General features: G+C 43.1%; 1 protein-coding gene across 3 annotated transcripts in view; it reads right to left on the bottom strand.

The window, feature by feature from the left end:
- SPIDR (scaffolding protein involved in DNA repair) overlaps window positions 1–10,517 on the bottom strand; it is a 372,282-nt gene that overhangs the window by 262,931 nt on the left and 98,834 nt on the right. The gene's annotated exons all lie outside the window — the stretch shown is intronic.

Here is a 10,517-nt window from a genome sequence, read left to right as displayed (position 1 = left end):
AGCCAATATGCAAAATGCAGGCCTGTGAAAATGCAAATGCGTGGCAGCAAGGTTCAAAGGGAACAGGGGACAATAGGTGCGAGACAGGTAGTTGGGGATGGAGAAGCTGATGGAATGTAGCTGGTAACATGCTGGTAACCAACAGGTTACCTGGAGTTATCAGATGGCAGGCAGGTTATAATGTGCCATAAATCATGGGAAATATCATGACCATTAAGGTGGTTTTCCTAGTTGCAAGGGAAAACCACTTTCTTGGCAGGGGGTAGTACCATGACCGAGGTAATGCATAGTTGACCTCCCACTTTCATTTCCAGTGGGAAGATATTGGCTATATGTCAACTTTATGGAAATGAGAGACTCCTTCCTGCTTGGGCCTGCATGTAGGATGCCCACCAAAGGATTTGGAAGCATCTGAAGCCCCAGGTAGGTATGGAGGATGTTTGCAGGGTCACATATAGTTCTTGAATGACTTAAGAATTTGGAATTGATTGGGCTGATTTGACTTGGAACGTGAAAAGTTTTCTTTTAAAAAAAAATCCAACGTCTATATTTAGTCTGTGATTTTTTTTTTGTATCCAGTAGATTTATGAAGTGAAGTTTGTAGGCTTGTCTTCAAAAGGTGTTTTATAAATTCCCTTTGAGGATTAGAACTGAGAGACTGGAGAGAGAGAGTGGTTGTCTTATGAGAAGTCTGCACCCACAGGTAAATGGGTATTTTTGTCTTTGATAGATTTCCAGTGTCTATTCATTCTGGTACACAGTTGTTGTTTGGTTTCTACTACATATTTTCCATCAGGACATTTAGTATACTGGATTAGATATATTACATTTCTGGAGGTATGGTGTAAGATCCAGGAATGCTGATGGTTCTGTTGTGGGGCGGAGTTATTGTGGGGCTGGTGGAGATGCGTTGGCAGGTTTTACATTTTGTCCCAGCATGGTCTGGATCCATTCAGTGTGCTTTGGTCCATAGGAATTTTGCTTCTGGTGATGAGGCTGGTGAGGTTCAGTGCTTGTTTAAAGGCTGGGATAGGTGGTTCTGGAAAGATCTCTTTAAGAGTTGGGTCTTCTTCTAGTACAGGTGGCAATTGTTTGATGATTTTCCGTATAGGTTCCAGGGAACGATGGTATGTCATAACTAATGGTGCGTGATTTGTGGGGATTTTCTTTTTGTACAGCAGCAATTCTTCATGTGGTATCTGGATGGCTCTTTCAAAAGTACAATCTCTCTCTGGAGGAGTGTCCTTGTTGGGTGGAAGCCCTTTTGAGATTTGTGATGTGACTATGACAGGTATTCTCCTCAGTGTAATTTCAGTTGTATCGGAGGGCTTGGCTGTATATTACCGCTTTCTTGGTGTGTTTAGGGCGATTGCTGGTTTTGTGTAGATATGTATGTTGGTCTGTGGGTATTTTGTATATGGGGGTTTGTATATTTACCATTCTGGATATTGATCATAGTGTCTAAAAAGGAAACGTTGGTGTTGGAGCATTCAAGACAGGTCTCATGGATGGGTAAGGATTACTGTATTTGTGATGGAAATCAGAAACTGCAGGTTTTCCAAATGATGAAGGTGTCATCTATATATCTGAGGTGTGGCATGATTTGGATGGTCCAGTTCTTCAGGAATTCTTCTTCCAGGTGGGCCATGAAAAGGTTGGCATATTGTGGGGCCATTTTGGTACCCATAGCTGAGCCTGTGGTCTGGAGGAAGTGGTGGTTATTGAAATTGAAGTTACTGTGTGTGAGGGTGAAGTGTATAAGTCCATATATCTTTAGGTTTGTACTCTGCATTGTAATCTTGCTCTTGTAGATATTCAGATCAGGCTGAGCTACAACATTACATACATTTCAACTTCCTCTTCACTCCCACAGCTGAGCTGTGCTTTTCTTTCCCATTTCCAATTGTTTCTGTTTCTTCACCAGCCTTAAATGTCTGCCAAACATCACCATGTCCCGTGTGCATCTAGCCCCTTGCCCACCTTCCCGTCCCCTGCTGCTGTTTAGCGGAGTGCCCTGTCTCTCCCCCCGATCAGCAGGGAAGCTAAAACTATGGTTTTACACATGGCACCCTTTCTGCCTTCCCGCCAGTCAGCAGCAAACAACAGGGCCATCTGGGGCCCCTCAGTGGCAGGAGGGAAAAATGGCGCCACATTTAAAACTGCAGTTTTCACCTCCTCGCTGATCAGGAGCAAGCTGCAAGCAGGGCCCCTCTACCAATCAGTGGGAGGAGGTCGAGGCATGGGGAAATCTGCAAGATTAAAGGAGCCACAGCACACCCTACTTCCACCATGAATTCAGTAGGTCCCTACCAATGAACTATATGGTAAATCACAAGCCTTTTGGCATTGGATTAGTAGCATGCATAGTGTGCGCTATGCATAAGTATAAAATGACTGCTTAAAAGTTTATAGAGTATCTATGCTAAAATTTGCAGCAGTTTCCAAAAAGGTAAAATGCATCAGTTCTGGATTAGTTAAGTTAATGGGTGCTAGATGCAAATTACTACAGCTATGTTTACTTCAAGGTCATTGTTTTCAAATTTCCTCCTCTCTTCCACGTGCTCAGGGAGAGCAGGGTCTGCCAGAAAGGAGGGAAGAGGCTGCAGGGGGAAGAAGTTGAAGGCAGGGGTAGAGGGCACAGGACAAGAGGGCTACCTGGTCTCCCAGATCTATTTTCCCAGATGTAGCAGTGGGAAGGGAACAAAATTCAAGGCAAACCTCCAACAGAATTCTATATCTGGAAAATTATAATAAAATTATAAATTTTTCTAGGGGTGCACCAATAGGGATGTTTGGGGCCAATACTGACAGCCAGTTTTTAAGGAGGCATATCAGCTGATAATGATCCAATTTACGATACCAGCCCAGCAGCTTGGAGAGCTGCGTGCAGGTGGTAAATCTAGTGTGGTGGAAAGGATGCGGGGGGCAGATCAAGGCCCCTGTGGTGAGAGAGGATCAGGCTAGGGCAGGGGCTGGGGCAGGCGCAGGACGAAGCTGCGGCTCATCTCGGGAGAGTGGTGGGAGAAGCTTCTGCATCTGTGCACTTCTTGTCAGGGAGGACATGGTGGGGGAGGGCATATGCCCCCAGTTGTGTGCGGCAGGGTAGGCTGGGGCTGCGCAGGCCTCTTCCCACCTTGTCCCACCCCACCCTGCACAGATCTGGGGGCACATGCCCCCCCACACCTTCCCAGATGAATGGCAGGAGCAGCAGCGGGACCCGCTGAATAAGTGGACAAGGGCCAGACCAGCAGCTCCTGGACAAGCAGCGCACAACAGCAGGAGCCGTGCCTACCCTTCACCCTGGACGAGCCATGGCTCAGTTCCCTGCCTGCCCGACCCCAACTGAGCAGTGCTTGCCCCATCCCCTGCCCCACTCCTCCCTCATCATGGGGGCCTTGATCTGCCCCACCACGCCTCACCTCTCCCCTCCCCTCCTCCCTTTCTACCACACACTGCTCACATTTTAATAACATTTTCTGTGTTTAAATTTTATCCCAAGAAAACTCTGAAGGACAGAATGACCATATGTAAATCCTGGAAATCTGGGACACTAGGAAATCCAGGACACTGCCCCTTGCTTGTCCCCCCATCACAATTAGGCAGAGGTGGGGCTGCATGCCAGGCAGGCAGCATTGCCTGCCTGCAACCCGTCCTGTGCCACCCCGACTCATGACCAGACTGCACCCCACCCCTGCATTTTTGGGATGTCCATTATTATTCCCAACAGCTGGCCAGACCAGTCTCTGAAATCTGGGACTGCCCCAGTCAAAATGGGACATATGGTCACCCTACGCAAGGAAGGCTCTGATTTACGAAGCAGAAAGCCAAGTCCTAACTCAGTAGTAACAGGAACTTTTTGAAGCGTTCCACTTAAAAGTTTAATCAAAGCCAGGGCATTTGTAGTGCCAATGTACAAGAAAACAAGATTTATGCTGTGAGGTGTTCAGCACCTGCATGCACTTAAAATCCAAAAACCGGAGGGCAAGAATTGCTTTTCTTCGTACCAATACCAATAATCACAGCAGGCCCATCAATTGTACCAGGTGTATTTCAGAATTCACAGTTCAGATGTAACCATCTCCTTTCACTGCAATAACAGGTCCTTGGTACCTGGCTGAATGACCCCTGAAAGAATGCTGCACTGCATGTAGATTCATACCAGTCAGAGGACAGTGCACAAATAAACTATAATCCATCCTCAGCTTCAAATAAAGACTAGGTATAAGGGAAACCCCTATTGTAAGTACCTCAGCAGTTCACTTCCTCCTCATGAAAAGTTCTTCCTTGTTAGCTAGGGAGTAACAAACATGCAAAGATCCCTTCCCCCACCAACTGAGAAGTGATAACAGCCCTATTCCTTGACCCTGCAATAGTAACCATGACCTGCTGGCTCCCACGGCAGAAGACAGTTTCAACTTGAGAATCAAGGCAGCTGCCCTTTTCTCAAACAACCTTTGCAGGAACACAGAAGAAAATCCCATAAAGCCCACAATTCCTACATATAAAATGGAATTGTGCTACTTCTACAGTATTCATATACATGCAGCATGGTACACAGGTGAAAGACTGATCTGAAAAAACAAAGCAATGCAAAAATGACTTCAAAATCTTTTTTCCTAAAATTTATGCTACCACACTGAAAAGGTGCTAAGATGCTTCTAAAATAAATTGCAACACTTCTCCCAACTCAGAATTTTCCTTGCTCTACTCAACAAGCTCCAAGATACATATTTAAATAGACAGAAAAAAAAGAACTAAAAACATTTCTAATATGCACAGATCAGTGGAAAGCTGTATTTGCCAATGCAAAATGAAGAAAAAAGTATTTGTGTTCACTTCCACTGAATTACAATATAAGGACTTTGTCTGAAATGACAGGGTATGTGGGGGGACAAATTTCTGGGGCTTGCTCGTTTCCCTTCAGTTGTTAGGATGCTGATCGACTATTTTATACCAACTGCTCCAAAAAATTCAAGATGAAAAAAAACACAGCAGGGTCTCTGGTCCCATTCCTCCAAATCCAAATGCAAACCGAAGAGTTCAGCCTTCCTCTGAACAAGACTCCTACATTTGGAATTATTTTTAGAACTCAAGAGGTTAATTTAAAAAGACAGACAAGGTTCGAGAAGAGGGATGGTGGATAAGGAAAACAATTTTGGAACAGGTGAGCCACCTCTTGTACAACAAATGAAGATTTTTACTACAATTAGAGAAACTTGATACAGATCACAGTCCTCCATCTCAACAACAAGAACTGTTTCCTGGTTAGGTTTGATTAGAATTTGTTTACATAACTGTGGAGAGAATGAAATTAAGAAGGGCAGAGAGAGAGAAAACATGGCAGAAGCAGAGACTAGAGTAAGGAAGAATACAGTATCCCTCTTAAAGACTCCTTGTCCTTGGAGCAAGACTAGATCAGTGATTCTCAGTCAGGGTGCCATGAAATCCTTAAGGGTGCCAGGCAATATTAGCACTGTATGAAGACATCAACATCACATGCAGACATGATTCACAAAATACACCCAAAGATTTCAAATAGGAAGCAAAGCATCAACAACACTAACCTGCTTTGGTCTTCCTGAGTTCTTTCCAACAGAAGATTTGCTTGATTACTTTTCCATAGTCAAAAAATGAGTGAAAGACAAGAACTGGCATTTTTCAGTGGGTACCTTGAGTCTAACAAGGGATGTCTTCAGTCTAAAAAGGCTGAGAGCCGCTGGACTGTATAGTGAGGCACCTGCTCTTTGGCTTTGAGAGGTTTTCCTGCCATTTTGCTCAAAAGAGCCAAGAAATCTTGCATAGAGTAGTAAACTTCACGTCCAAAAACATAAAAGATACCAAACTGACTCCTCTCTGGAAGGATGCAATTCTGTCCTGGCAAACAAGCAAAATCATACTACACCTATCATTTTAAAACATCAAATTCAAATAGATTTTATTTTAAATTAAAAGATTTTGTCCTTGCCTCACCCCAAAAAGAAGCCCATTCCCTCTACTACTCAAGGGTGACACGAGCCTCATTTTCAGTAAGCAAATAGCGTCCAATCTTTGACAAGTGTAATAATCATTTATTTATTTATTAGATTCATACCTTGCCATATCCAAAAGGTTGGAGTAGCTTATGAAAAACAAACGCACAGAAAGAATCCCCCAAACTATAACCCAAAGCCCAAGAATTTGAACTGACTTCTGCCCACCACCACCTATCTTCCTACCCATATTACGACACAAGCAAACCCCTGCACCAATCCCAACCACCACTCGCATCCAGATACAAGAAACTTCTTTCCACTCACCCTTACTGCCTGCTCTCGCACCCCCAGTCCCAGGGGAGATGCCTCCACCCATCCTCCCCAATATCTCTTCTAAGCCTGTACCTCCTCTTCCAAAGGGGCTGCAGCTTCCCCCCACTCCCACACCAGAAAAAAAACCTCACATACTTAACTCCTTCCCTTCCCTGAAAACACTACATTGAAAAGAATCCTAACCAAAAACTAAAAGACAGACGACCATCCCTCCACCCCCCAGACACTGCTAAAGGGTGTCTCTTGTCAGTGCCTACCCAAGGAAACCTGCCAGCTGGCAGGGACCTTCTCTCTCCATTCCTATGGACAAGACGGTGCCTAGCCTGGGTCCGAGCCCCTTCCAACCCCCACCTCATAGGTTGTGGGGGAAGAAATAAGGGGCAACAGCTTCTCCAGCCCAGGGAGTCCTGCCAACTTTTCAGGGTCTGCAGACTAGCTGGGTCCTCCCCTCTTGGTAAAGGCTATTTGGAGTTTTCACAGATGATACCTACACCTGTATGACAGCCATGGTGCATTTCAAATGCCTTTTCTTAGGCCAGCAGGAAAATCATTATCAATTGACATTTCAATTGATATTTTGTTTTCTAGCTTTTTAATCAGACCAGGCTGTTTTGGAGGGAGTACGCCCCATCTACAAAGCTTTCAATGTTATTGCAATGCTAAAAGGTAAGCAGGAGGTAGGGCAGGGTGGCCTCTTAGAGACTAACTGGTTCAATCTGCTACTATCTTTTATAGCAGCAGATTTCTACCTTCAAATAAATCATGCCTTTGGACCACGTAGTCTCTAAAGGTGCTGACAGATGTGAGAAAAAGAAAAGCAAACCACACAAACCCCGCACTTTACTGGAAAAAGCAGCACATTAGTTTGACCTGGCTCCACAGCTTCTGTATAAATCAGGCGTTTCAGCAGGGCTTTTTAGCATTTTTATCTAATAGCTGATTCAATCAGTTATTAGATAAAAGTGCTAAAAAGCCCCACAAAAGCGCTATCTATGCAGATGTTGGCCAAGCTGGTTCCAACTAACGCAATGCCTCTTCTGGGCACATGCTGGGCTTGGCACAGGATCACGCCGAGTTTAATAAGGTAAGGTGCAGATTATTTGTTTTTCACATCTGCAAGCAACCCAAGAAGTCACCCTGCTCTACCTGCCTGATTATTTCAGATTCACTTTTGTCTTCAGAATGCTGTATGTAAACAGAAGTCTTCATTCAGGCCAATAGCTGTTCCCTTGGCATTTGACTTTATTTTATATTCAAGGCCTTTATTGACCTTGTATTATGGAAGCTGACTGAATTTTACTATGTGGTGTGTAAGGCTATTCAATAATTTTCTGCTCCTTTGACAAAGATAATTTTAGTAGGTCAAATCTCTAAGTGCACCTGTGTGCTACAGTACACATAGGCATCAAATACTTAAATAAGACCTCCTTAACCCTTTCAAAACAATCCAAACCAAAAACAGCTTAAGTGCAAAAAGTAACCAATACAGAAATTATTTTGTAAAAAATATTTATTACACAGTAATAGATTTGGAAATAGAAGATTTAATACCCTTTGTACCTACATTTCCCAAAATGATCCAAGACCACAGTTAAATGGACTTTTGTTTAGTTACGGAAATAAAAATCTTACTTGAAAAAAGTCAGAAACTCCTAAAACCTTTGAGACAGACAGACAGACTGTGGCTAGGGACAGAAATTACACACAGACCAGTATAAATGATCAGAAACCAGTTCAAGTGTGTAACACAAGTTTGGTGCACATAAACTGCTTTCAAAATGGCCAAAACCAGTTTAAGATAAACCTGGATGGACGTAGTATCAAACTTCACTGATTTAGGTTAAACGGGTTTATTGAACTTCTGTCCCAAATCCCCTACAGATTCAAATTAACTCAGTCCCCCAGCATCCCAGGACGCTTTGCACCTCCCCTGCAAGCCCCTTTCCCCCTCCTTGCAGGATGGGTGGTCTAGCGTTGGCCCAAGCTGTCTGCTCCAGCTGAGCAGGGAGGTGTGCTCTAGCACACCCCAGCTTCAGGCCTGGGCCACTGTAGACATGTTGCCACATTTCCGGAATCAAAGGTCTGTTCACTTGCTTATTGGTCCAATCTATACTGAGACTAACCTGCAAAAATTGAATCAGCTCAGCCTCAGGCTTTCTGACTGTTTGTACTTAGCCAGAGACAGAGAGAGAAAAACAAGAGAGAGACTGAGTTTCTGCCAAGAAAAGTTCAGTTTTTAACAACTGTTTAACCATGTTATCTGCAAATTTTCATATAGCTTTTTTGTTTACAATATTATGCAGAAACAATTACTGTTGTAACACACACAACAAACCCTATAAGAGCTTTCTTCATAAGGAAGCTGTATGAATGGTAAAATTTACAATTTCATTCTAAGGCATCACCGTGAGTGACAATTCTGTAGAGATAAACTTCCTAAAGGATGGTGACTGTTAAGCAGCCCCTCTGTCTTCCTTGGATATTAAAAGAATGTGGAAAATTTTCTAATGCAGACAAGGTCTCTCTCTCAAGTTGAGAAACCAAATCTCTGCTGGATGGAATGCATGGGAATATTACAGTTAAGATCAATGGACAAAAAGATGATTCATCTGCTCTGATCTCTTAATAAAGTGCTCTCTTGGAACTTAGTTACTCTGCAGTTCAGTAACATACTCTTGTCACTATTATTAGCATGGTAGTGTCTCTCTCTCATACTAGAAATGTGAGTTTTTGTTGTTTAATTAACATACCATTTTCCCTTCAATAGCCATTTATTCAATATTGGTATTTTTCTGTATAGAAGATTTCTACTACATAAAACTGGAGTTTTGTACATAGATTATCTCCCCCTCCTTAATTTGAAGCCAGCACTCATCTTTCCTCCCAAATTGGGTGAGGACCTATTTCCATTTCAACAGCACTCCAGGGAAGTGAGTACATTTCAATTCCTCGCAAGGTTGATGCACTTCAGTTTCTCCCAGGGTTGGATGGAGACAAGAATGCCAGCCAATAGAATGCACAGCTATTGATGTAGGAGCAAGAGCACTGCAAATCAAGAGATGCAAGTAAAACTGCAGAACCCAGAGCATTTACAAAGCAACATGTGGGTGATGTTAATAGTATATACGATTGCCATGAAACATGAACTAGCCCTGACATCTGCTGAAGACCACCCAGGACAATAATTCTGGTCACCCTGAACACCAGAAAAAGAAAAAAAAATGAACACATTCATGTGGAGTGGCGCTACTAAAATTCAGGGAAACTGACTTCAGACTTCGCACAAGACTACACAGAAGGTGAACAGACTGAAATGAATCTGATTTTGGATTATGGTCTTTCATTGGAATTCAAATGTACATAAGAGTTATGCTACCTGCCTGATCTTTTCGCAGCATTTTCTGCCCACAGTACCAGTTAGGAAAGAGTTAAGCTAGCTACAGATAGCGGTGTCCTCCAGCCTTCAATTATAACACCAGGCTCTTATCCATTATTAAAATGTGGATAGAAGCTGTGTCTGTCCCAGACACTAACTAGACAACACAGAACAAAGTGCAGAAGCCCCATGGGTGAGCACCCTTTGGTCTAGACAAGAAAGTTCAGACAATACCGATGAGGCAGATAAAAGAACAAGTCTCAGAAAAAAAAGATTCCTAACTGTCAGAGCAGCAGGGCAATGAGACAACATGCCTAGGGAATTTACGGGATCTCCTTCACTGGAATTTTTTAAGATGAGGAATCTGTCTGGGACAGCTGAGGAATAAGGCATCTTGTATCTATACAGGAGGTCAGACTTGACCTTTGGGATCCCTTCCAGACTTAGGATTCTGTAAATTAAACTCTCTGTATAAGGAATTTCCTGTTTTGTTTCCACATGTCCATCACCAAAAGAATCATAGGAACTGGTAATATTACAATGTTGGGAAAGTGACAAAAATGCTGAAGCAAACAAGACCATTGTAAAGTTAAATAAGCTGTTTTGTTCTTTCAGTCAAGTTCTCATTCTACATTTTCCAGCAATACATGGAAAAACTATACTGTTGGGTGTAGTTAGGGTAGGAAGATTGTTCCATTTAAGCATGCTCCATATACTCTACATTTTCTTTTATGAACGAAGTCAGAGCATCTTTCCTGTAACATGTAGTTTTAGTTCCACCACTCACAGATTGCCATAATAAAATGGAGCAGGGGGACCCAGAGGACAATACCAAC

Source organism: Gavialis gangeticus, unplaced genomic scaffold (assembly GCF_001723915.1).
Source record: "Gavialis gangeticus isolate Ggan-Ray unplaced genomic scaffold, GavGan_comp1, whole genome shotgun sequence".
NCBI lineage: Eukaryota > Metazoa > Chordata > Crocodylia > Gavialidae > Gavialis > Gavialis gangeticus.
This window is presented reverse-complemented; position numbering and strand designations above follow the sequence as displayed.